This window comes from Mobula hypostoma, chromosome 6, assembly GCF_963921235.1.
Source record: "Mobula hypostoma chromosome 6, sMobHyp1.1, whole genome shotgun sequence".
NCBI lineage: Eukaryota > Metazoa > Chordata > Chondrichthyes > Myliobatiformes > Myliobatidae > Mobula > Mobula hypostoma.
This window is the reverse complement of record NC_086102.1, coordinates 113,908,341-113,934,856: the sequence shown is the minus strand read 5'-3', so window position 1 is coordinate 113,934,856 and position 26,516 is coordinate 113,908,341.

The window sequence follows — 26,516 nt, the reverse complement described above, 5'->3', positions numbered from 1 at the left end:
TTCGTTGGGCCCTTTAGGATTGTTAAGATGATTATTCCTTTAATTTATAGATTACAGCTTCCCACGTCTCTCCAGAATGATCCCACGTTTCCAATCTCTAAATTTAACTCCCTCGTCTGAAGTACTAAGCCTCCCACTACTCCGAGAATCATACGCGGAGAGCTTGGTTACACAATCCGCAGATTGTCTGACACCCGACAAGTTCAGGCGCAGTTCCAGGATTAAGTCGATCTGGAGGAATAAAATCCGAAAGAAAGGATTTGGGTTCTGGTCCTGGAAATTTTGGATTTCGACCTGCTGACCGATTTTCATCGGCTTCACCCTGATCGTCCTCAGCTTTCAGGAGTCCACTTTTGAAGTGAACGTTTATTTACACCCAGGGGTCGTTTTCAAAGGTTTTTTTTTCAGTTAGCAGGTGGATTAGCGTCGATGGGCTGAAAAAGAGCGTAGAAGTTTTGCGCCGTTGGGATATTTGCTTCGCTCTGCAAGTACACTAATCTATCACTCTAATTTTGTGCTAATTTTGCGTTTACTGCTGATCGACGGATGCCACAAACGCTTCCTACCGACCGAATGAAATTGGCTTACATTTTTTCTCCCCTCTCCAGTAAATCTCTGAAATGAGCAACAGCTAAGTGGGAGAGAGTGGACCCCGAATGCTTCTTTTGTTGATACAATTATAGGCGTCCTCTGGAGATTAGTTACTCGCCCCATCAATGGGCAGCAGGCCGATTGCGAGAAGATTTGAGATAAGGCAGGGGTCGAGAAGCATGAGGGTCGAATCAGCCGTTCCCCAGCTTTTATCCTACCCTCCAACAGCTTTACCATGTCCTCCCGCAGACCGTTAGCGGCCGACTCTCTGGATGCCCTGGGACATGCACGAAAGACTATGTAAAGGGAGACGTTATTTCTACTGGGGCATTATCTTTCCATATGCCCCAAGATGTCGGGAAATTTCTGGCGGGGTGGAGGGGGGGAACGTTTAGTCAGGGGAGCTAAGTTACGGTCTATGGGGCTTCTCCAATAAGTTCTTACTCGGGGTTGAATTTACCTTTTTTTTGTGTGTGTGGAATCAATAGGAGTCTCCCATTCGGGCATTTGTTGACTCGGCTTCAGAGGGTAAACTCGTAGATTGAGGGGTGGCACGACAAACAGGTGTCCCTGTCTCTAAGCTTGATAATCCCCTTCCCTCTACTGCACTGGATGGTAGCTCTTGAGCCGGGTAGCGTTGAGTTACATTTCCGGACAGTCAGACTTCCCGATTGGGAATCACTATGAAACGTTAAAGATCCATTAGTTCATTTCTGCGGAGATCCCTTTTATTCTTGTGCATCTCTGGGGTCTCAGCGTGTCTTTGTGATTGACTAGTGCAGGGTATTTACTACTAGTTGCTATCCTACTACAAGAATTTTTTTTTCATCGGTTTCCCAGAATCATAAGACAGTTCCCCGAGTGCGCGAGGTCAAAACAAAGATCCTTGTACATCTGTTCGACATTCCTGAGTTAAAAACATATTAATGAGATGACCAGAGTTCCTTCCGAACGCTCAGATTTCATCGCAGTTTTGAGCAAGAAAAAGGCTAACTTGCTCGCACCCTGAATGATTATCACTGCGCCTTTGAGTTATTGCCCTTCGCGAGGGAGACTGTTCTCCATTTCTGGTCCTCAGAGACTGGCTATGAATGATTAAATCAAAGAGGCGTTGGCATCGGGGTTATTCAGGCCTTCCATATTCCCGGCAAGGGCAATATTCAAGGAACATAGAAAATCTACAGTACAATACAGGCCCTTCCGCCCACAAAGCTTTACCAAACGTGTCTTTCCCTTAGAAATTACCTAGGGTTACCTATAGCCCTATATTTTTCTAAGCTCCATGTACCTATCCAGGAGTCTCTTAACAAACCCTATCGTATCCGCCTCCACGACCGTACCTGGCAGCCCAATCCACGCACTCACCACTCCCTGCGTAAAAAAAACTTACCCCTGACATCTCTTCTGTACAGTAACTACTTCCAAACTGTTCCCTCTCATGCTAGCCATTTCACCCCTGGGTAGGAAGCCTCTGACTATCCACACGATCAATGCCTCGCAACATCTTATACACCTCTATCATGGTCACCTCTCATCCTCCATCGCTCCAAGGAGAAAAGGCCGAGTTCACTCAACCTATTCTCGTAAGGCATGCTCCCCAATCCAGGCAACATACTTGTAAATCTCCTCTGTACCCTTTCTATGGTTTCCACATCCTTCCTAGAGTGAGGTGCAAAGAACTGAGCTCAGTGCTCCAAGTGGGGTCTGACCAGCGTCCTATATAGCTGTAACATTACCTCTTGGCTCTTAAAATCAATCCCATTGTTGATGAAGGTCAATGCACCGTATGCCTTCTTAACCACAGAGTCAACCTGCATAGCAGCTTTGAGTGTCCTATGGACTCGGACCACAAGATCCCTCTGATCCTCCACACTGTCAAGAGTCTTACCATTAATATTACATTCTGCCATCATATTTGACCCACCATAATGAACCACTTCACACTTACCTGGGTTGAACTCCATCTGCTACTTCTTAGCCCGGTTTTGTATTCTATCAATGTACGGCTGTAACCTCCGACAGCCCTCCAAAATATCCACAACACTCCCAACCTTTGTGTCATCAGAAAATATACTAACTCATCCCTCAACTTACGTATCCAGGTCACTTATAAAAATCATGAAGAGTAGGGGTCCAGAACAGATCCCTGAGGCACAACACTGGTCAACGACCTCCATGCAGATATGACCCGTCTACAACCACTCTTTGCCTTCTATGGGTAAGCCAGTTCTGGATCAACAATGCAATGTCCCCTTGGGTCCCATGCCTCCTTACTTTCTCAATAAGCCTTGCATGGGGTACCTTATCAAATGCCTTGCTGAAATCCACATACACTACATCTACGGCTCCACCTTCATCAATGTGTTTAGTCACACCCTCAAAAAAATTCAATCAGGCTCATAAGGCACGATCTGCCTTTGACAAAGACATGCTAATGATCCGGATATTTGGAGGGTATGGCCCAGATCCGGGTCAGGATCCGTTCAGCAGTCTTATCACAGTTGGAAAGAAGCTGTTCCCAAATCTGGCCGTACGAGTCTTCAAGCTCCTGAGCCTTCTCCCGGAGGGAAGAGAGACGTAAAGTGTGTTGGCAGGGTAGGTCTTGTCCTTGATTATCCTGGCAGCACTGCTCCGACAGCGTGCAGTGTAAAGTGAGTCCAGGGACGGAAGATTGGTTTGAGTGATGTGCTGTACCGTGTTCACGATCTTCCGCAGCTTCTTCGGTCTTGGACAGGGCAACTGACATACGAGGTTGTGATGCACCCGAGAAGAATGCATTCTACGGTGCATCTATAAAAATTAGCGAGGGTCCTTTTAGATCCTTTTCCCTAGCGAATAATAAAGCAAAGTATTCATTAAGTACCTCTGCTATCTCCTCCGGTTCCATACACACTTTTCCACTGTCAGACTTGATTGACCCTATTCTCTCATGTCTTATCCTCTTGCCTTTCACGTACTTGTAGAATGCCTTGGGGTTTTCCTTAATCCGGTCCGCCAAGGCCTTCTCATGGCCCCTTCGGTCTCTCCTAATTTCATTCTTAAACTCCTTCCTGCTTGCCTTACAATCGTCTTGATCTATATCATTACCTAGTTTTTTGAAACTTTCGTAAGAATTTTTTCTTTTTGACTAGATTTACAACAGACTTTATACACCATGGTTCCTGAACCCTACCATCCTTTCCCTGTTTTAATGGAACGTACCTATGCAGAACTGCACGCAAATATCCCCTGAATATTTGTCACATTTCTTCCGTACATTTCCCTGAGAACATCTGTTCTCAATTAATGCTTGCAAAGTTCCTGCCTGATAACCTCATATTTCCCTCTCACTCAATTAAACGCTTTCCTAACCTGTCAGTTCCTATCCCTCTCCGATGGTATGGTGAATGAGATAGAATTGTGATCACTATCTCCAAAATGCTCTCCCACTGAGAGATCTGACACCTGCCCAGGTTCATTTCCCAATACCAGAGCAAGTACAGCCTCTCCTCCTGTCGGCTTATCTACATATTGTGTCAGAAAACCTTCCTGAACACACCTAACAAACTCTACTCCATCTGAACCCCTTACTCTGGGGAGATGCCAATCGATATTTGGGAAATTAAACTCTCCCACCACGACAACCCTGTTCCACCTTTCCAGAATATATTTCACCATTTTCTCATCGATGCCCTTGTTACTATTGGGTGGTCTATAATAAACACCCAGTAGATTTATTGACCCCTTCCTGTTCCTAACTTCCACCCACAGAGACTCAGTAGACAATCCGTCCACGACTTCCTCCTTTTCTGCAGCCGTGACGCAATCTCTGATCAACAGCGCCATTTTTTCCGCCTCCTTTGCCTCCCTCCCTTTTTTTCTGAAACATCTAAAGCCTGTTGTCACAAAGTAGGATGGCACCCTAAGACCCTGTATTGATTATTGGGATCTTAACAAGATCACTATTGGAAATCGTCACCACCTAACTTTTATGAACTCAACCTTTGATTTACTGCAACGGCCAATATTTTCTCTAAATTGAATCTCAGAAATGCCTACAACTTAATTCGGATTTGTCAGGGTGATGCATGGAAGGAAGCATTCAATAGCTTCTGCGGGCATTATGAATAGCTAGGTATGTCATTTGGACTTGTAAGCGCACCAACAGTTTTTCAAGCATTCATACAAGATATCTTGAAGAATGTGTTAAACAGGTTTATCTTCGTTTGCTATATGATTGTTTTTCAAATTCTTATCAGGAATATGTTTCCAATAACCGTTTGGTTATATCAATGTTTATAAGATGATGACATGTCAAGCGAGAGAAGTGAGAATTTCATGTCCCTAAAGTTTCCTTTTATTGGGTTAGCTATTTCCCAAGAAACCTTTTAATGGAACTGGAAAAACACAGTGCCGCTCGGCTCTGGTCCACTCCCACTTCTGTCACGGAGATTCAGAGATACTTGGGGTTGCTAACTTTTATAGGAAACTTATTCAGAATTTTTGCTCGGTGGCTGCTTCCCAGAATAATCTCACAAGAAAGGGTCAGGTCGTTTCTATTGCACTGCATGGGCGGCGTCAGACTTTAATGACGTTAACAATCGTTTTGTCACTGTTCCTCTTGTTGCGTACACCCAACCATGATCTGCCGTTTGTTGCTGAGGTGGACACTTCTAACATAGGAGTTGGGTTCAATCTTATTCCAACGTGCCACCTCCCATAACGTTGAATCCTTCGGTATACAGTACCTTTCAAAACGGTTGTCAAAAGCCGAATCCAATTGCCATAGAGGTAACCGGGAATCCCTGGCTGTCAAATCAGCCTTAATAGAATGCCGACACTGATTGGAGGGAGCTGACCATTCAGTAGTTGTATGGACGGATCATAAGAAATTAGCTTATATCCACAATGCCAAAAGACTTAACTCACGACCGACCCACGAAACATTGTTTGTCAAACGTTTTAATTTTGTCATTACCTTTCGTTCGGGTTCCAAGTACACAAAACCTGAGACCCAGTCGAGGCATTTTCAACCTCCCACCATTCCCCCATCTCCACTCATACCGCACCTCCGCCTCATTCGACAGGTCGATGTCGATACTTTCGGAGAATATTCATTTGCCTATTGAATAAACTACTTATTCGGAAGTCAGAAAAGCTCTCGAGGAAAGTGGTCTACTTCCCACTAACGTCGCTCTAGGTCGGCCTTTTGTGCACCAGAGGTTAGGGTGGAGGTTCCCAAAATTGGGCACGCATCCCGTGAAACTCCGGACCTTATTAGAACATCTTCAGATGTTTCTTCCAGCTGTCATCCACATACGAATGGTCGGACAGAGAAGACTAACCAGGATTGGGGTCGCACCATTCTTCGTTGCCTTTTTGTCTGGTAACAATCCTCTTGCAGAGAACATTTCAATTGTGCGGAGATAGCTCATAACACCCTTCAGGATTCTTCGCTTAGCATGTCTTCTTCCGAATTCCAAATTTGGTTTCAGCCTCCTCTCTTTCCTAGGCGGGAAGTGAAGGTCCGTGTTCTGTCTGCTGAACAGTTTGTCGAGCGCTCTGAGCAGCGAAAACTTAAAGCCAAGAGGACTTTGGTACTTACTTCGGCAAGGCACCAATTACATGCCAACAGGAGGCGACGACTGAGTCCTTCTTTTTGTGTGGTCAGCGGGTTTGCCTCTCTACCCAACACGTCCCCTGAAACTTGAATCCCGGAGCCTAGTTCCACGCTTCATTTGGGCCTTTTAGAATTCATAAGAGGATCAATCCTCCAAAGTACCGATGACAGTTTACTCATCTCTCCGAATCCATCCCACCATTCCAGCCAATATGGTTGTGGATCCTTGTCAGGTGAAACTCTGACCGAATCCTCTAAACCTAACTCTCAACCCAGGAATCCTTTACAGCCTCCTCCTACGCCTCCCCATACTCCAAGAACCTGTTTGCACTCTCAGCAGTTCGCTTCACTTCTGGCGAGCTGAAGCGCAGTTCTAGCACCTAATCGATTGGAAGGGGTCTAATCCGGAATAAAATAGTTTTGTTCTGGTCCAGGGTATTTTGGATTCCGACCTAATTGCTGACTGTCATCTGCTTCACCCCAATTACTCTCAGTTGTCAGGAGTCCCCTTTTGAGGTGGTGGTTCATTCACATCCAGCGGCCGTTTTTAAAGGATGTTCTTTCAGTTAGTATGTGGTTTGTGGGCCTGCAGTGTTTCATGGATTGTTTGCCGTTTATGTCTTATTATTTGTCTTTGGCGTAGCACTGGGTTTTTACTTTGATTCGCAGATAGCTGTACTAAGCACAAGGTTGTGATTGTGGGAGATTTTAATTTTCCACACATAGACGAGGAAGCCGATTCTGTAAAAGGGCTGGATGGTTTGCAGTTTGTCAAATGTATGCAGGATAGTTTGTGCAGCAATACATAGAGGTACCAACTAGAGAAGGGCAGTGTTGGATATCCTGTTAGAGAATGAGATAGGGCAGGTGACGGAGGTATGTGATGAGGAGCACTTCGGGTCCAGTGATCACAATACCATTAGTTTCAATATAAATATGCAGAAGGATAGGACTGGACCCAGGGTTGAGATTTTTGATTGGAGAAAGGCTAACTTTGAGGAGATGCGGAAGGATTTAGAAGGAGTGGATTGGGACAATTTGTTTTAAGGGAAGGATATAATAGAGAGATGGAGGTCATTTAAAGGTGAAATTTTGAGGGTACAGGATCGTTATGTTCCTGTTTGGTTGAAAAGAAAGGTTAAAAGTTTCAGAGAGCCATGGTTTTCAAGGGATATTGGAAACTTGGTTCGGAAAAAGAGAGGGATCTACAATAAGTGTATGCAGCTTGGAGTTAATGAGGTGCTCGAGGACCATAAAGAATGTAACAAGAATCTTAAGAAAGAAATTAGAAAACCTAAAAGAAGATACGAGGCTGCTTTGGCAGGTAAGGTGAAAATAAATCCAAAGGGTTTCTACAATTATATTAATAGCAAAAGGATAGTGAGGGATAAAATTGGTCCCTTAGAGAATCAGAGTGGACGGCTATCTGTGGAGCCAAAAGAAATGGGGGAGATTTTGAACATTTTCTTTTCTTCGGTATTAACTAAGGAGAAGGATATTGCATTGTGTAAGGTAAAGGAAACAAGAAGGTGACATGGTCCGGTCCGTGAAGTCTGCATTCCAGTTCACGGTCCGGTCCATGGACACAGGACTCCGGGTCTTCCAGCTATCCCTCGTTTGGTTGAGTTTATCATAGGCACCTGATTCCCATCTTTGGGCTTGGAATAGAAGTTGCCTTGGGGTTGAGTGTGGCTGCTGGTTTGTTTTGTTAGTCCCCCTTGGAGCAACCTGCTGATGGAAGGAACCATTCGTGATCTCTAGGCCTGGTTGGAGGACCACTGCTTCATGAAGCCTTGCTACAACTCGGTGGCGTAGTCTTTGCGGTATGGATTCGGCCGTTTCCTGGGCCAGCTGAGTGGCTGCAAGCCACTCCAAGCTAGGTAGGGATCCGGCTGTTTCCGTAGCCAGCTGGGGTTGCTGGCCAAACTGAGACTCGGAGCTTCCCTGGAGCAGAGGTGGAACTGTCTGTTGTTCTTTGGTGTTTGTCTCTTCTTGTCTTCGCCACTGTGGGGTAAGCCAGGTCGTTTTGCCGTTGCCCTGCGAGGGTCCTGTCTTGTCCTCTCCTCCGTGGGGTACATCAGGCCGTTTTGCTGTTGCCCTGCGGGGAGTCCTGTCTTATCTTGTCTTGTCCTTGCCTCTGTGGGGTAAGTCAGGCCGTTTTTACTTTGCCCTGCAGGGGGATCTGTCTTGTATTGTCTTGTCTTGCCTCTGTTGGGTAAGTCCGGCCGTTCTGCCGTTACCTGACGGAGGGACCAGTCCCACCTTGGTGTGGAGATGAAGTTCAATCCTGGCTTGTTTTAGGATAAGTCCTGGCTCTATGTCTATGTACTGTCCTGTCTCATGTGAGTGTCGTGTAAAAGATGAGTCCCAGCTTGTCGAAGGATAAGTCCCGGCTCTATGTTGATGTTCGGTACACAGTCTGTCTCCGAGCTCCAAGAACCCAAGTCTCGAAGATCCCGCAGCAAGCTCCAAAAACCCAAACCTCGACGATCCCGCAGCCAATCTCCAAGAACCCAAGCCTCGACGATCCCGTAGCCGAGCTCCAGGAACCTAAACCTCGACGATCCCGCAGCCGAGCCCCAAGAACCCAAGCCTCGACGATACTGCAGCCGAGCCCCAGGAACCCAAGCCTCGACGATCTCGCAGCTAAGCTCCAAGAACCCAAGCCTGAGGACCGCAGCCTGCAGCCAAGCTCAACACTCGAGCCCCAGCCTGCAGCCAAGCTCAAGACCCGAGACCCCAGCCTGCAGCCAAGCTCAAGACCCGAGACCCCAGCCTCAAGCCTCTTGAGCAAAGATCCCAGCCTGTCTCCAAGCTCAGGCATCTAGACCCCAGTCACATCATGTTCTAAAGCCATGTCATGTCCTTGCCCGGTTCTGGGGTCCGAGGCCGAGGCAAGACCCAGGTTCTGGGTGCTTGTCCAGTCTCGGGCTGGAGCCGAAGCCTTGTCTCCTAGTCCATGGTTTCTAGTCCCGGTCCCGCTTTCCCTAGCCCAAATCTGCGTTCTTGTCCCTGCTCCTGGTCTGAATCCTGTCACATCCCTACTGTAGTCAAGTCCTGTTCCTTGTACTTCATTGTCTATGTCTCGCATTTGGGTCCGTTCCCAACGCGTCATTGTGACAGAAGGGTAATTATGGAAAGTATGACGATTAAAGAAGAAGAGGTACTGTCACAGTGGCGGGGGCATTGGGAGCAAGGGTTGACCCAAATGCAAGACACAACTTGTGAGGTTAATTAAATTTAGTTTATTGTTCGAAGCCAGGAGTAGGAATAGCGGACTTAGGACTACGACTAGGCTGGGACCAAGGGTCTGGGCTAGGACTGGGTATCGGCTCCCAGAACTAGAGGAGACATGAAGAGGCTAGGGTATGGACTCCGAGCCCTAGACTGGGCAAGGACCCAGTACCTGGGTCTTGCCTCGAGCTCGGACACCAGAACCAGGCATGGACATGACGTGGACTAGGGAGAGGAGGAACATGGATAACAGAGCCTCGGTCTCGGGAGAGCAGGTACATGGAACCATGGACACATACATTGAACAGAGAATCGGGACCCCTCTTTGGGTACAGGACATAGGGCCGGGATTCATGACCTTTCGCGGGGCAACGGCAAGACTGCCTGACTTACCCCATGGAGACGATGACAAGACAAGACATGACCCCCCGCGGAGCAACGGCAAAACGGCCTGACTTACCCCACGGAGGCGAGGACAAGACAAGACAAACACGAAAGAACAACACAGTTCCTATCTATCTCCAGCGATAGAACTGGACCGAGGAGCGGGCGAGGGCTACAGACGAGGGCTAGAGGCGAGAGGGGCAGAGAAGGGACTCAGACAGGGGATAGGACAGGAATCACAGACCGCCAGGGCCAGGACTCGGTCGTGGTTCTCGAATGCCGCCGGAGCCAGGACTCGGTCGTGGTACTCGGATGCCGCCGGAGCCAGGACTCGGACGTGGTACTCGGATGCCGCCGGAGCCAGGACGTTGAACTTGGATGCCGCCGAAGCCAGGACGTGGTACTTGGAACCTCCGGGTAGTGGCGAGCTCTATACTCGGCCCAGGAACAGTAGACAGCGTTTCCTGATTCTCTCCAGCGGGTTAGCTGACGGACCCACCCTGACGAGGAAACTTTGCAAGCTCGATTCGGCGAGGTAACTGGACTGGGTTGTTCCGGTGAGGAAGGGCGAATTACCGGTACTCTCTTCGGCAGAGACTAGGCTTGCTCCGGCCAGATGACATCGGCACACAATACCTTTGATGACTTTGCAAACACTCCCGCGCCGAATGGCTGAAAGCCGGAGACTATAAACTACCTGTTCAGCCGAGCGTTAATTGCCTCGAATCACCAAAGCCGAGGGACACAGGAAAACAGGGAATCAACGGTTCGGATCGTAACATAAACAAGGTAAATTTAAAGGGACCCCGATCCGGACCATGACAAGTACTGGCGCTTTTGAGGAATATAAAAGTGGATCAGTCTACGGGTCGGGACAAGATATTCCCTCGGACCTTGAGGGAAGTTAGTATGGAAATAGCAGGGGCTCTGACAGAAATATTTCAAATGTCATTAGAAACGGGAATGGTGCCGGAGGATTGGCGTGTTGGTCATGTGGTCCATTGTTTAAAAAGGGTTCTAAGAGTAAACCTAGCAATTATCGGCCTGTGAGTTTGACGTCAGTGGTGGGTAAATTGATGTAAAGTATTCTTAGAGATGGTATATATAATTATTTGGATAGACAGGGTCTGATTAGCAACAGTCAACTAGGATTTGTGCGTGGAAGGTCATGTTTGACAAATCTTATTGAATTTTTTGATGAGGTTACTAGAAAAGTTGACGAGGATAAAGCGGTGGATGTTGTCTGTATGGACTTCAGTAAGGCCTTTGACAAAGTTCCACACAGAAGGTTAGTTAGGAAGGTTCAATCGTTAGGCATTAATATCGAAGTAGTAAAATGGATACAGCAGTGGCTGGATGGGCGACGCCAGAGAGTAGTGGTGGATAACTGTTTGTCAGATTGGAGGACGGTGGGTAGCGGTGTGCCTCAGGGATCTGTACTGGGTCCAATGTTGTTTGTCATATATATTCAGGATCTGTACTGGGTCCAATGTTTTTTGTCATATACATTAATGATCTGGATGATGAGGTGGTAAATTGGATTAGTAAGTATGCAGATGATACAAAGATAGGTGGCATTGTGGATAATGAAGTAGGTTTTTAAAGCTTGCAGAGAGATTTAGGCCAATTAGAAGAGTGGGCTGAAAAATGGCAGATGGTGTTTAATGCTGAAAAATGTGAAGTGCTACATTTTGGTAGGACTAATCAAAATAGGATATACATGGTAAATAGTAGGACATTGAAGAATGCTGTAGAACAGAGGGATCTAGGAATAATGGTACATAGTTCCCTGAAGGTGGAATCTCATGTGGATAGGGTGGTGCGGAAAACTTCTGGTATGCTGACCTTTATTAATCAGAGCATTGAGTATAGGAGTTGGGATGTAATGTTGAAATTGTATAAGGCATTGGTGAGGCAAAATTTGGAGTATTGTGTACAGCTCTGGTCACTGAATTATAGGGAAGATGTCAATAAAATTGAGAAATTACAGAGGAAATTTACTAAAATGTTGCCTGGGTTTCATCTCCTAAGTTACAGAGAAAGGTTGAACAAGTTAGGTCTTTATTCTTTGGAGCGTAGAAAGTTGAGAGGGGACTTGATGGAGGTGTTGAAAATTATGAGGGGGATAGATAGAGTTGATGTGGATAGGCTTTTTCCATTGAGAGTGAGGGAGATTCAAACAAGAGAACACGAGTTGAGAGTTAAAGGGCAAAAGTTTAGGGGTAACATGAGGGGGAACGTCTTTACTCAGAGAGTGGTAGCTGTGTGGAACGAGCTTCCAGTAGAAGTGGTTGAGGCAGGTTCGATGTTGTCGTTTAAAGTTATATTGGATAGATATATGGACAGGAAAGTAATGGAGGTTTATGGGCTGAGTGCAGGTCGGTGGGATTAGGTGAGAGTAGGAGTTCGGCAGCACTCTCGGTCTCTCTCGCTCTCTCGCTCTCTCTCTCTCTGTCCCTCACCCTCTTTCTCTCCCTGTTCTGTGTCTATATCTGTATCTATCTCTGTCTCCGTGTCTCTCCCTGTCTCTGTCTCTGACCCTGTCGCTGCCACTGTCCCTCTCCGTGTCCCATTCCATGTCCCTGTAAACGCAAACAGAGCTTTATTCAAAGATGTTCGGTCGTGTGCAACTGGAGGTCATGGGATAAAGCTGAAAAGTGAAATATTTAGAGGGACTCTGAGGGGGAACTTCATCACTCGGAACATGTGGGACTATGGAACGGATTGCCAGCGAAAGTGAGGGATTCCGGTTCTGTTGCAACATTTAAGTGATACTTCGTTAAATAGATACATGGAGAGGGTCTGGAGAGCGATGGTGCAGGTGCGGGTCGATGGGGCTAGGTATAATATCAGCTCGGCACGGACATTTTCAAGAGGCGTGCTTTTCACCTCCCAAGAAGGTGCTTTTCAACACAAAGGAGCCTCACGATTCGAGACATGCCCACTTCCTTTCCCACCACCTGCGAGGAGGTACAGGTGTCTGAGGAACCGCACATAATGATTCAGCAATAACCGTGAACACTAGGTCCTCATTTATTTTAGATTATCTATTTATTTATTTTGCATTGGAATGTAATTTTAGCCTTTTGAATTGTACTGCTCTCGCGTAACAGATCTCATGCCATATTACTGAGAGATAATAAAGCTGTTTTTAATTCTGAGTTCGAATGCCGTAAATGCGCTAACAGTTATCAGTATTTATTGATTTTGTCAGTCGAGTAAATGGATAAGTACACAAGGTCCTCAACTGCTCTCTGAACCTGGTTTGTGTCACAGCATAAATGCAGGTGTTTGTGCAACAACTGAGAAGTTGGAGCATGAATCCGTTTTCCGATACAACAGCAGGAAGATACAACGAATAATATCCCAAATTATACATTCGACTCCATATTGAATACAAAGTAAATACCGCCCATAACACAATGAAGTTACCGGAGATAAATAATAACAACACTATGGATTTCCTCCGGCTCTCGATCTCAGGATCTCTGGGGTTCTTTTCGCTTTTCTGACCCCGGAGTCTCCTGCGGGCTCTGCTGGCCACGAAAATGTGTCTGACTGTTAAAGCATTGAGCAGTAAAATCACAACAAATGGGATACAGGGGTTGAGAATATAATGAAGGAACACAATTATTGTCCAGGTTACTGAAAGCATAGCACGGACACCCATGTAACAAAACCAAGGAGTATTTTGCAATTGATACCGAGGTTTGTACATGAAATACCAGAACACATTTTTCAGACCGCTCAGTACAATCACCGTTCCCAGAACAGTAGTCGCGGTTTTCTCTCTGCAATACCTGGCTTTCAGCCTTTGGCCGCAAATGGCAATAAATCGGTCAAAGGTGAAGGTGACCGTGAACCATACAGAACAGTCTGTGACTGCGTGAAGCACAACAGCGTGAATATTGCATACGGGGATGAATATTACAAATCGCATCCGAAGAACAATGGGAATCTGCCTCAGTATTACATCAAAGATAACGACCAGCAGATCGGCCGCCGCCATGGCCAGCAGGTAGCGGGTAACGCAAGTGGAGAGACCGCATTTTCCCCGAGACAGGACAACAACAGTCAGCAGGTTAACTGTGAGGATAACGAATGCGAATACATTGCCATGTTAATTCTACAAGTTGTTACTAAGGCCGCACCTGGAGTTCTATGCACAGTTTCTTCATACTGTTTTCGGAAAGACATTGTGAACTTAAAAGCGAAAAGATTTTTCCAGGACTCCAGTCCGTCTGTCTTCTTAGTAGAGGTGGATCATCGTAGAGTGAGGGGTGACCTGACTGAGGTTTGTAACATAATGAAAGGCCTAGATCATATGCATGATAGCAGTCTGTTCACCAGGGCACGGCCGATCAAAAATCGGGGCAGGCATAGGTTCAGGATGATGGGGTAAAATAAAAGGGAACGGAAGGTCAGCTTCTTCACACAGAGGGCCGTGTGTACGTGGAATGAGCTGCCAGAGGAACTGGTGAACGCAGGTACAATAGAGTCATTTAATAAGTACTTGGGCGTGGCTTATGCGGAGAGATATGCGCTAAAAGCAGGAAATAGAGTCTAGCTTGTTGGGCATTCTAGGACCAGCTGTACCAAGGGTTTCGTATCGGGGCTGTGTCGATCAGTGACCAAATGACGGTAAATGTGTATGGTGAATGATCGAACATTATGTCAATCGAATTAACAGCAAGAGTACACCCACTGGACCAGAGCCGTTGCATAAGCGCGGGAAGGAAATCTCACTGACTCTCCGTGTGGCGGACTGTTTTCTTCAAAGATGCAAGTGGAAATAAATCAATTGATCAAAATAGTGCAAACACAAAGAATTCTTGTATCGAAATTGAAATTATACAGGAATTCATACAGCATTTACTGGCCCAATCAAGGGATGGTGGCAACTTTGACATGATTATCTTGGACACGTTTAAGTGTCCGCATTCGGTCTCCGCACCGTTCCCCCGAGCCCCCCACGCCCCGCACCTTTCGATACTTTTGCAGCGCCTCACAATTCTCTAACACAAGACGTTTGCACCTGTAAACACAGTCGCTGACATAATCAAAATGACCTGGAACTTACCACATACCAAAGCTGCTGCCTAACATATTGAGTGGCTCTATAGTTTTCAATCTATGCTTTATATATCAATTATTCTCAGCGTGTTCGTCTTCTTTTTTTCCGTCTTCATTTATAGATGACGATACCAGTAACAAATCACAATGCGTCAACAGACCATACGGGAGCTAATACTTGATGAATATATATCTATAATTTGTCCTTTGCGGTGCAAGTTATATGACGGATCTGCCGACTTACCGGGAACTCCCAGAACAGCCAATGTGGGATAATATACTTTTTGAATGACTCGAATAATCACAAGCATCTTCCTCTCAAAAGCCATCTCCATCCAACAGGGCAGCCTATAATTCTTGTTGTCGTCGTCTTTCTGAATGTATAATTCCTCTCGTGTGGCAAAAGGGTCTTATTTATCTGGTGCTAATCACAGCCCCGGAGCAAGTTTCCATAATTAATTCCCTTCAACGTATTGTGTATGTGTTGCATAATATTCTGAAGTCATGGTGACGTAGTTGCATGGTGAACCTCTCACACAACTGGAAATCTGTTAATGCGCCAGGGAGAAGTCAAATTATCTCCAATCGTGTACAAGCCTGCACAAGACTTCATCGAGTTTCCTTCAAATTTTCCATCTCAACTCAACAGTCTATTCTGATTTGTCTGCAACTGAAGCCAAAGCTTGAATCTTCATATCCAAATACAAATGAACGTTAAGGTCTCATCATTGCTTTGATCTCTACTATGGTCATTGCCTCTTTCAGAATGCATTGCATCCTTCGATATGCGTTGCCAACGGGATACAAACAGTCGCTACTTGCTACAAGGTAACGTTTTCCATCACTGACGAATGCTGGAGATCACTTCAGCTCAACATCCCATCGAGAACCGGACACAAGCACAGTATTTCTCTCCACGTTTGTTCCGAACGGATTTAAAAACTGTTAATTGAAATCTGTTCCGAGAGAAGCATAAGTGAAATGTGATTATTTTCAGTCAAGTGCATAAAAGCATATTTGTCATCATTTATTAATGAGATATTTTCTATTCTAGCTGTTACAACTCCAGTTCAATCGCACGATAATCCCGCATTTCAAATGTTGGGGACACCATCTTGTCCTCCCATCTGCTTGTCCGCAAAATTTGAATGTCTCTTTACATTTAAATGTCTGCTCTGTCGCCGACACATGAATAAGGAAGTGGAACATGAGAATAATTAGCATTCCAGAATTGGTTATGGAATACGTTATTCATATGGCGTGCGAGGATATCCACCTCGTCCAAGAGGGACAAAGAAACGAGACCATATGGCTCAGGCTGAATTTATAGCCCAACTAGTTTGCTGTATGTCAATAACTGCGGTCGGCTTATTCACGTCTCCAACTATTCCCAGTTCCTTGTTCTGAGGACATGGCGCTACATACTCAAGTCCAATAAGTCACACATATCACCAAAGAAAGATGATCAGCTACCTTGATGTCATGTGCAATCATTCCTTCTCGTTCATCAGCGACAAGCCCTTGTTCACTTCGTCATTCCTATTCTTCTCGTCCATTAAAATAGTTTTCTCCCACCCACACCCAACTCCTTATGAGCTTTTAATTTTCTAGTTGGGCAGTTTATCTTGTTAGAAGATAACGTTTGCGTCCGGAGCGTGAATCTTCGTTCTACTTTCTCATTGTCGATTATCCTCAAGCACAAACAACATGTTCTGAAGTTTCCATTCCGTATTAAAAGAACAAATCCTTGTTTATCCACCAAATTTGAAGTTAGCCATGCATTTTCGATTAAGTCGCCTGACAGCCTCACTGCTTCCCTTTAGAACCCATAATATTACTCAGTTTCCTATACAACTCATCGGTTAACATTCGAGATTCTCAACCCTTTCACTCAATAGACTAATGATTGTAAGCACCTGAGAGCCATGTACTGACGCTTGCAGTGATCGGCTGTCAATACCCTTCTATCCAAGAAAGACCTAATTATTTCTCCTCTCTTTTCCTTTAATGTCAAACAGTTCTTACACCAGCCTCCCATGTGGAACTTCTGAAGATGTAATTACACAACAGCGCATCTCCAGTGCAACCATTATCATAATGAAGCACAATGTAGAAACGACACAGACTGGAGCCATCACATCTTTTACTTGGCTTTTCATGCAGAGAATTATGGAAGTGCATTTTTGTTTCTCTCTTGTCACACTCCTTCCTCTTCACTTTTATTTCATAGTTGTGAAAATTGGCGCGCTTGAGATCCTGCAAGCACTGGATTCTGGTAAGTAGACCAAGTTTTAAAAGCGATCTGGGCCTGTCGGGATCTTCGGCAGTATTGACGTCTTCGGGTAATTAGGCACTTGGAAAGGGCCAAAATATAAGAAGCTGATTTTAGCAGAACGGCTATTCCGGAAGTTACATTGTGCGGAACACGGTTAGAGTGTGGGCGCCTGAACCATGGGCTTAACAGGCTTCGCCGAGAAGAGGCAGAGGGAAAGGGAAGATTTTGGTCAGATTCATTGGTTCATTTTACACTATTTGAAAAGTGTGACTGCCAGTTAGGACAGTGGAATAGTTCTCTTGCGGGTTTATGGGAAGACAGGGAGACGTCCATCATCCGTGACGATTACGCCTCCAAGAGCGCATTCAGCAGTAGATTCCTACCGCGGGAGGGAAATGGGACTTGAGCTGGATAAACTCCGGATCAATCGGTAGGCTGGGAGAGGCGTGTGCTTCATCTGCCAGGATTAGAGCCAGGTAGTTACACCTGCGGTGCTGCACACAGGCAACTAGATGATCGTCAGAAGAAGGAAAGGGATGAACCGCCAGTGCATGGCAAACCTGTGGCCGTCCCTCTCAATAACAGGTACACCACTTTGGATACTGTTAATGGGGAGAGTGGACTAGAAGCCACAGAATACAGGTCTCTGACTGCTAATTTTCCAATGTAATTCAGGGGTAACGGGGAGAAGAAGCCAGCAATAGTGGTTGGAGATTGATTGGTTAGGGAATTGAACAACACATATTGTGAACGAGACATATATTCCGGATGGTATGTTCCCTCCCAGGTGCAAGGATGGGAGGCACCTCATATCGAGTACATCACTTTTTAATGGGGAGGGCGAGTAGCCAGAAATCATGGTCCAAGTCGATTTCCCTCCGTTTCAGGGGGATAGTGAGGCATTGTGGAAATAATGTTCCGAGTTGTGCGCATTTCAATGCAAGGCGAATTACAGGTTAGGCAGGTGAGCTTGCAGTATGGACCATAATATGGAATTTTAAACTGTAGGCTTTGGTGACAATTGGAACGCTTTGCATCTAGTGATGATTATTCGTGTAAATTCAAGATAATTATGGAGAAGGGCGAGGGCGGTTGTCGGAATGAGATTCTAAATAAAAGAAAGGGGAATTTTCATGGTATCAGAAGTGATCTGGCTAGTGTTGTCTGGGAGAGGTTACTTTCTGGCAAAGTGATGCTTAGTAAGTGGGAGTTCTTGAAAACCAAAATATTGCGAATACGGAGTTCCTTTTTTTCTGTTGGAACAAAAGGCACAGCTGATAGACTTAGGCTGCCTTGCTTTTCGAGGAATATTGAGGCTCCAGTTAAAAAGAAGAAGTAGGCGCAGCAGGATTAGGCAGGAAAGAGGAAGTGAACACGGACACAAAGTCAACAACACTGCGGCAAAAGAGCAGTCATGCCTTGGAACATATATGGATTGCAGTGGAGGACGTGCTTACTGTGTGGTGGCATATCAGACTGGATAAATCTGGAGTTCCCTGGCAGTAGTATTTAAACATCCTTCGCTATTGGCGAAGTGCTGGAGGACTGTAGGAAAGTTAATGTTGTTCTGTTGCCCAAGAAAAGGTCCGAGAATACGTCGGGAAATTATAGTTGAACTTGACGTCATTCGATCGTTCGTTATGTGCTGTATGTATGAAAGAGGCAATCGCGGTCTTTCCATGACCGTGATGGCTGTTGGTATTTTTTTCTGCAGAAGTGTCTTGCCATTCCCTTTTACTGTGCAGTGTTTTTACAAGACGTGCGACCCTGGCCACTATCAATACGCTTCAGAGATTGTCTGCCTGGCGTCAGTGGTCGTAAAACTAGGACTTGTGATATGGTCCAGCTGCTCATTCGACTATCCAATACCTGCTGTCGTTGCTTCACGTTACCCTGATCAGGGAGCTAAGCGCCGAACCCAAGGGTGTCCTGTAGACTAGTGATGGGATAGAGCACCTTACACCTCCTTTGGTAGAGACGTGTCTCCACTACTTCACCCATTGAAGCCATTAATTGATAAATTGCTGGAAAGTATTGCTAGGTTTAGGATACAATATTACTTAGATAGACAGGGCCCCATGCGGATAGTCACCATGGCTTTGAGGTAGTTGGTTGTGTCTATCCAGTCTTAAAGAGGCTTTCGAGGAGGTTATAATTAAAGCTGAAACAAGGGAAGCAGTGGATATTATCTACCTGGACTTTAGCCAGTCCTTCGGAAGCTGTTCAAGACGGTTCAGTCGCCTGACGTTCCGGATGAGGTAGTAAATTGATTCAACATTGGCTTCGGGGGTCGGGGGGGGGGGGGGGAAGGAACCAGAGAGTAGTATTAGGTGGTGTTGCAAGGAAGCAAGTGAGTCAGAAGACACTGCTTACGAATCGGCACATGAACCATTTATTTAAAGACAAACAAGAAAATATTCAATCAAGTTACACTTAGAAGGTAGATTGTACTTTGTCGATGTCACTCGTGGGTATGCACTGTTCCGTGGGTTGCTTCTCTTCGATGTCTAATTGTTTGTCTTTGGACTAGCTCTGTTCGCATTTGGTTTTGCAGGTGTCTCATTTGGGATCATGAGGATTGTTAAACTCTCTTTGTATTTATCGCTCTTATTCAATATGGGATAATTAAATTAGCACGGGATATTCAATGACTTGCATTGTAGTTGTGATGTTTGCTTCCTCTGAGCGCATGGGTTTCCTGACCATGAAAACGTCGGATCGTTTCTGTCGGACGTCAGAGGCGCAGTCATCCTTGAACAATCTTAGGAATTGTTTTGTCACTGCTCCCTTATTGCGTCTACCCAACCATTATCCGCCCTTTGTTGTTGAGGCAGGCGCTTCTGAGTAAGACCTGCCTTGTCCCGACGTTCCACCACCGATCAAACAAAATCATCCCAGTGTTTAATTTTCAAAATGCTGTCGAAAGCCGAGTCCAATTACGCAGAGGTAACTGGCAGTTAAACTGGCCATCAGCAATGGCGGCACTGGTTGGAAGAGGCTGAGCATCGTTTCTTCCAACGGACGGATCATATGAATTTAGCTTATGTCCAGAATGCCAAAAGACTTAACACGACAAGCTCGCCTGACAGTATTTTTGAAACCTTTTTAATTTTGTCATTACTACCGTCCGGGTACTAAAAAGCAAGTCTTACCACCCTATCCAGGCAATGTGATACCTCCGATTCTATAGGAATGTCAGAATGGATAGTTTCCGTGCATAAGCTTTTGGCTCTAGTATAAACTATAGATTCCCAAGTCGGGGAAGCACTCAGTGGAAGTACTCTAGTTCCTAATAAGTTTCCCTAGGTCCGCTCCAGAGATACCGGTGGCCTGGTTTCAATAGAGACGTGAAGTAATTTGCCAAAGCTTATGACGTTTGTGCTCGTTCTGGACATTCCAGTTCTCTTCCCCGGTGTCATCTCCATCCATTCCACATCCCTTCGCTCCTTTACTGTTTTGTAGTGGTTTTATCTAAGATTTCAAAAGATTATAAATTTTCTACTCACTAAATTTCCCACAGCGCGTGAAACTACGACATTTTACTGCAGCCGGAGCTTAGAGCACGTGGATTCCCTCCAGATATTAGCTCCAACAGGGATACGCAATTTACTTCCAAGTTCTGGCAAGCATTTTGTAAACTTATTGGAGCAACGTCAAACATTTCTTCCGATTTTCACCCACAGACGAATGGTAAGACCATGAGGACTAACCTAAATTTCCCACGCATTCTTCGTTGCCTTCTTTCTGGTAACCAATCCTCTTTGAGTGACCGTTTGATCTGGGTAGAGATAGCTCATAACACCCTTCACCATTCTTAGCTTAAAATGTCTCTTTTCGAATGTCAGTTAAGCCTCTTCCCTTTCCTGAGCAGGAAGTGGAAGTCGCTGCTCCGTCTCCTAAGCAGTTTGCCGAGCTCTGTACGCCGCGACAGCTTAAATCCTAGAGGACACTGGTATCTACTTCGGCGAAACAGCAATCTAGGCCAACAGGAAGAGAAGACTGGGTCCGTTTGTTTGATAATCATCGGGTTTGGCTCTTTACATGAATGTCACCGTGAAAACAGTATACCGGAAGCTGCCCTTTAGAATGATAAGGGGAATTATCCTGTAATTTATAGATTACACCTTCCCACGAGTTTCCGAATCCACCCCGCCTTTCACATCTCTAAGCATAGCCCCCTACTCTGTGGTCTTTTCGCCCCTACTCCTAAGCCTCCCCCTCCTCCTGGAATCATGGAAGAAGAGCCTGCTCACAGTACCCGCAGATTGTCTGACTCCCGGCGAGTGAAGGGGCAATGCCAGTGTTTAATCGATTGGGAAGTTTATGCTCCGGAGGAAAGGAGTTGGGTTCCGTTCCGGGATATTTTGGATCTTGGTTTGATTATTGATTTTCATCGGCTTCACCCCGTTCGCCCTAAGCCGCCAGTAGTCCACTTTAAACGTGGGGGCTCTGTCACAAACAGGCCTCGTGTTTTTTTTTAAGGAAATATTGTTTTAGTCAGTAAGTGGATTGCCCTTTCTGGGTGTAGCCTCGTGCCTATGCAGTGTTCCTTGGGCCACCTAGTGTCACTATAATAGTCCCTTCCGCAACTCCATGCATTCTCTTTCCTCTGCCTGTAATGGGCCTGTCCGCTAGTTTATCTTCCGGCAGATTCACGCTTTCAGTTGCCGTTTCTTAGACCTTCTCATGTCCTGAAAACCGAAGGATCACTGGTCTACAGTTTACAGAACCTGAAGACTCCAACACCTGCAGTTTCAAAGCGGGTCCCAACGAGCTTGGACACCGGCTAAGTGTCGATTGCGCAACCTCCAACTACGACTACATCTTTGGCACTGGCGGCTCCTCCCGGCCGACTCTTCACGCGCTGTCTCTGGAACCCCCGTCTCACCTCCTCCCACTACCTGTCTCTCAGGTCCCAGTGTAAGCTCTTCGGTGCCCGGAGAGTCATCTTCCTCTCACTCCACCATCTCTTAACACCTCAACCCTCCTTCTTCTCTGATACCACCAAGCCACTTACCCCTCCAATCCCAGCCTCATCCGTGCCGGGCACTCGTCATCAACTCCAACCTTCCCCTCCCTTCGACAGAACATTATGTTCTCAGTAAGGTCCGCACCTTTGTCCCCCTGCGCCCAGACTTCAGTGAGCTACGCACCCGCCATGACTCTGAGCTCCTCTTCCGCCGCTTACGTCTCTGGGCCTGCTTCTTTAGGAAGGATTCTCCATCCCCCGCCCATGATCCCTGTCCCGTCTTCAACCATCTTCCTCCTCCTGAGCTCTCTGCTTTGGTTTCTGCCTGCTCTGGATCTTTTCATTGTCAACTGCCGACGGGTCATCAACCGTCTCAACTTCAATATTCCTCTCTCCAATTCAAATCTCACTTCATCCGAACACTCTGCTCCCCACTCCCTCTGCACTAATCCTCTCCTCACCATTAAACCCGCAACCAATATGGATGCTGTAGTAGCCTGGCGGACTGACCTTTAATTTTCTATGGTGCGGCGTCAACTCTCAAACACCTCCTCGTATTACCCGTTGAGCAGGATCCCATTAAGTAGCACCAGGCCATTGTGTCCTACACCGTAACAGACCTTATTAACTCTGGGATCTCCCATCCATTGCCACCATTGTCATAGATTCCGCAGCCCGCACCTCCCGTTTCTACCTCCCACCCAAGATCCACCTACCTGTCTGTCCACGTAGTCCTATTGTTTCTGCTTGTTCCTGCCCCACTAACATATATATCTGCATACCTTGACTCTGTTTTATTCTCCCTAGTTCTGTCCCTTCCTACCTACATCCATGACACTTCACACGCTCTTGATCTTTTCAATGATTTCAAATTCCCTGGCCCCGAGCATCTTTTTCACCATAGCTTCTCCCCCACCCCCACCAGGAAGACCTTACAGCTCCCCGGTTCTTTCTGGACACCTAACCCAACCAGTTCTCCTGCACTACTACACTACTCCGTCTGGCGGAACATGTCCTCACTCTCAATAATTTCTCATTTGGCTCCTTCCGCTTCCTTCAAACAAAAGGTGTGGCCATGGACACTCACATGGGTCCCAGCTATGCCTGCTTTTTTTGCCGGCTACACGGAAAGGTCCATGTTCCAAGCCTACACTGGAGTCACTCCCCAAATTTTCCTCCAACACATCGATGACTGCATTGGTGCTGCTTCTTGCACAAATACGGAGCTCGTTGCTACATCAACATTGACTCCAACATTCAGGCTGCCCTCAAATTTATCTGTTCTATTTCCGACATCACCCCCACCTCTTTCTCGACCTCTCTGACTGTACCTCTGCAGACACCTTATCTACTGATGTATAATAGAAACCGACCGACTCTCATAAGTACCTAAAAACTATACCTTTCCCGGACCCTGTTACTTGTAAAGGTGCCATCGCCTTTTCTCAATTCCCCGTTTCCGCCGCATCTGCTCTCAAGATGAGGCTTTTGATTACAGAACGAAGGAGAAGTTCGCTTCCTCCGCTGTCAACGCTGCCCTCAACCGCATCTCTTCCATTTTGCGCACATCTGCTCTTACCCCATCCATCCGAAAAGCCACCAGTGAGAAGGTTCCTCTTGTTCTCACTCTCCACCCCACCAGTCTCCGAGGCCAGTACGTAATTCTCCGTAACTTCTGCGATCTCACACAGGATCCCACCAGCAATCACGTCTCACCACCCCCCCCCAACTACTTTTTGCTTTCCGCAGGATCATTCCCGACGCGACTCCCTTGTCCAGTGGTCCATCCCCATTGTTTTCCCTCCTGGAACTTATCCTTACAAGCGGAATAAGTGCTTTCCTGCTCCTGCACCTCCTCCCTGATCACCATTCTAGGCTCCAAAAAGTTCTTCCGAGTGAGGCGAGTTGAGTCTGTTGGGATCAGCTACCGTATCCGGTACTACAGGTGTGGTCTCCTGTACATTGATGAGATCTGAGGTAGACTGGGTGACTGCTTCGTCTAACACTTCGCAAAAATGGAATCTCGCAATGGGCAACCATTTTCATTCCACTTCCCATTTCCACACTCAGTTTCGATGGGCAATACCTTATATTCGTCTGGGTGGCCTCCAACCTGATGGAATGAACATTGATTTTTCGAATTTCCTGTAATGCCCACCCGGCCCTTCACCATTCACCAACCCCATTTCCATCTCTCACTTTTTCTCCTTACCTGCCCATCAGCTCCCACTGGTGCTTTGGCCCATTTCTTTCTTCCTTAGGCTTCCCGCCTCTCTTCTCAGATTTCCCCCTCTGTAACTCTGTGTCTCTTTCACCAATCGACTTACCAGCTCTTTACTTCACCCTTCCCACATCCAGATTTCACCTCTCTCCTTGTGATTCTTCCTTCCCTTCCCGCACCTTCAAAATCTGACTCCTCGTCATTTTTTCTCCAGTCCTGATGAAGGGTCTCGGCCTGTAACGTCAACTGTTTACTCTTTTCTATAGATGTTCTCTGGCCTGCTGAGATCCCCCAGCATTTTATGACTGTTGCTTGCAGATTTTCTCTTATTCCTTCGACTTTGTACCTTTTATGTCTGATTGTTTCTGTTTAGATTAACTCTGTTTTTGTACTTGGTTTTTCAGGAAACTCATTCGGTGTCGTCGTGATTTTTAAACTCTGTTTATATCTATCACATTCATTCGATTTGGAGTACTGTAATTACATCAGCACGTGATATTCATTCTCTTTCATTGTAGTGTTGCTGATTTGTCTGGGTTGCTGGGTTGTATGATTGTTCCTGAATTCCTGGTGCTCCAGTGTGTATTCATGGGGTCAAAGCAACACTCACAACACGCTGGAGGAACTCAGCAGGTCGCGCAGCATCCGTGGATAAGATCGGTCGACGTTTTAGGCGGAACCCTTCGTCAGGACTGTAGAGAGAAGAGGCAGAGGCCCTATAAAGAAGGTGGGGGGAGGGTGGGAAGGAGAAGGCTGGTCAGTCCCAGGTGAAAAACCAGTAAGGGGAAAGATGAAGGGGTGGGGGATGGAAGCAGGGAGGTGATAGGCAGGAAAGGTGAAGAAAAAATACCGGAAGACACAGTGGGTATTAGAAGGAGGCGGAACCAAGAGGGAGGTGGTAGGCAGCTGGGGGAGGGGGAAGAGTGACATAGGGATAGGGGAAGGGAGGGGAAGGGAATTACCGGATGTTGGAGAATTCTATGTTCATACCAAGGAACTGGAGACTACCTAGACGGTATATGAGGTGTTGCTCCTCCAACCTGAGTTTAGCCTCATCAAGGCAGTAGAGGAGGCCATGTATGGACATATATGAATGGGAGTGGGAAGCAGAGTTGAAGTGGGTGGCTACTGGGAGATGCTGTCTGTTTTGGCGGACGCTGTTTTGCGAGGTGCTCGACGAAGCGGTCCCCCAATCAGTGTCGGATCTCACCGATGTAGAGGAGGCCGCATCGGGAGCACCGGATGCAAGAGATGACCCCAACAGACTCACAAGTGAAGTGTTGCCTCACTTGGAAGTACTGTTGAGGCCCCGAATGGAGGATCTCCCAGTAGCCACCCATTCAACTCTGCTTCCAACTCCCATTCAGATATGTCCGTACATGGCCTCCTCTACTACCATGATGAGTCTAAACTCAGGTTGGAGGAGCAACACCTCATATACCGTCCAGGTAGTCTCCAGCCCCGTGGTATGAGCGTAGATTTCTCCAACTTCCGGTAATTCCCCACCCCCCCACTCCCTTCCCCTATCCCTATGTCACTCTATCCCCTCCCCCCGCTGCCTACCACCTCCCTCTTGGTCCGCCTCCTTCTACTACCCATTGTGTTTTCCCCTATTCTTTCTTCACCTTTCCTGCCTATCCCATCCCTGCTTCCCCTCCCCCACCCCTTTATCTTTCCACTTACTGGTTTTTCACCTCGAACCTACCAGCCTTCTCCTTCCCACCCTCCCCCACCTTGTTTATAGGGCCTCTGCCCCTTCCCTCTACAGTCCTGACGAAGGGTTCCGGCCCGAAACGTCGACCGATCTTTTCCACGAATGCTGCCTGACCTGCTGAGTTTCTCCAGCGTTTTGCTTTGACCCCAACATCTGCAGATTATTTTGTGCTTGTATTCATGGGGTCATGCCCAGAACTCTTTGCTCTGTTGTCGTGTATCCTTCTCTATTGAAACTCTGACCGAGTTCTCCTGTACATCGTTAGAAATTTCAGTTTTTCGGGATTCTGTATAGCCTGCCTGTGTTCTAGTTAATTTTTCTGGTTAATTTCCGCGATAAATGTTTTCTTTTGCTGGAACTGACGACTTCTCTGATTCCCGCACTTGAGTTCACTGCTGACCCTGACACCGAGAGTCGCAGGGATGGGGTGGTGGGGTGCGAGGTGGTGTGGGGAAG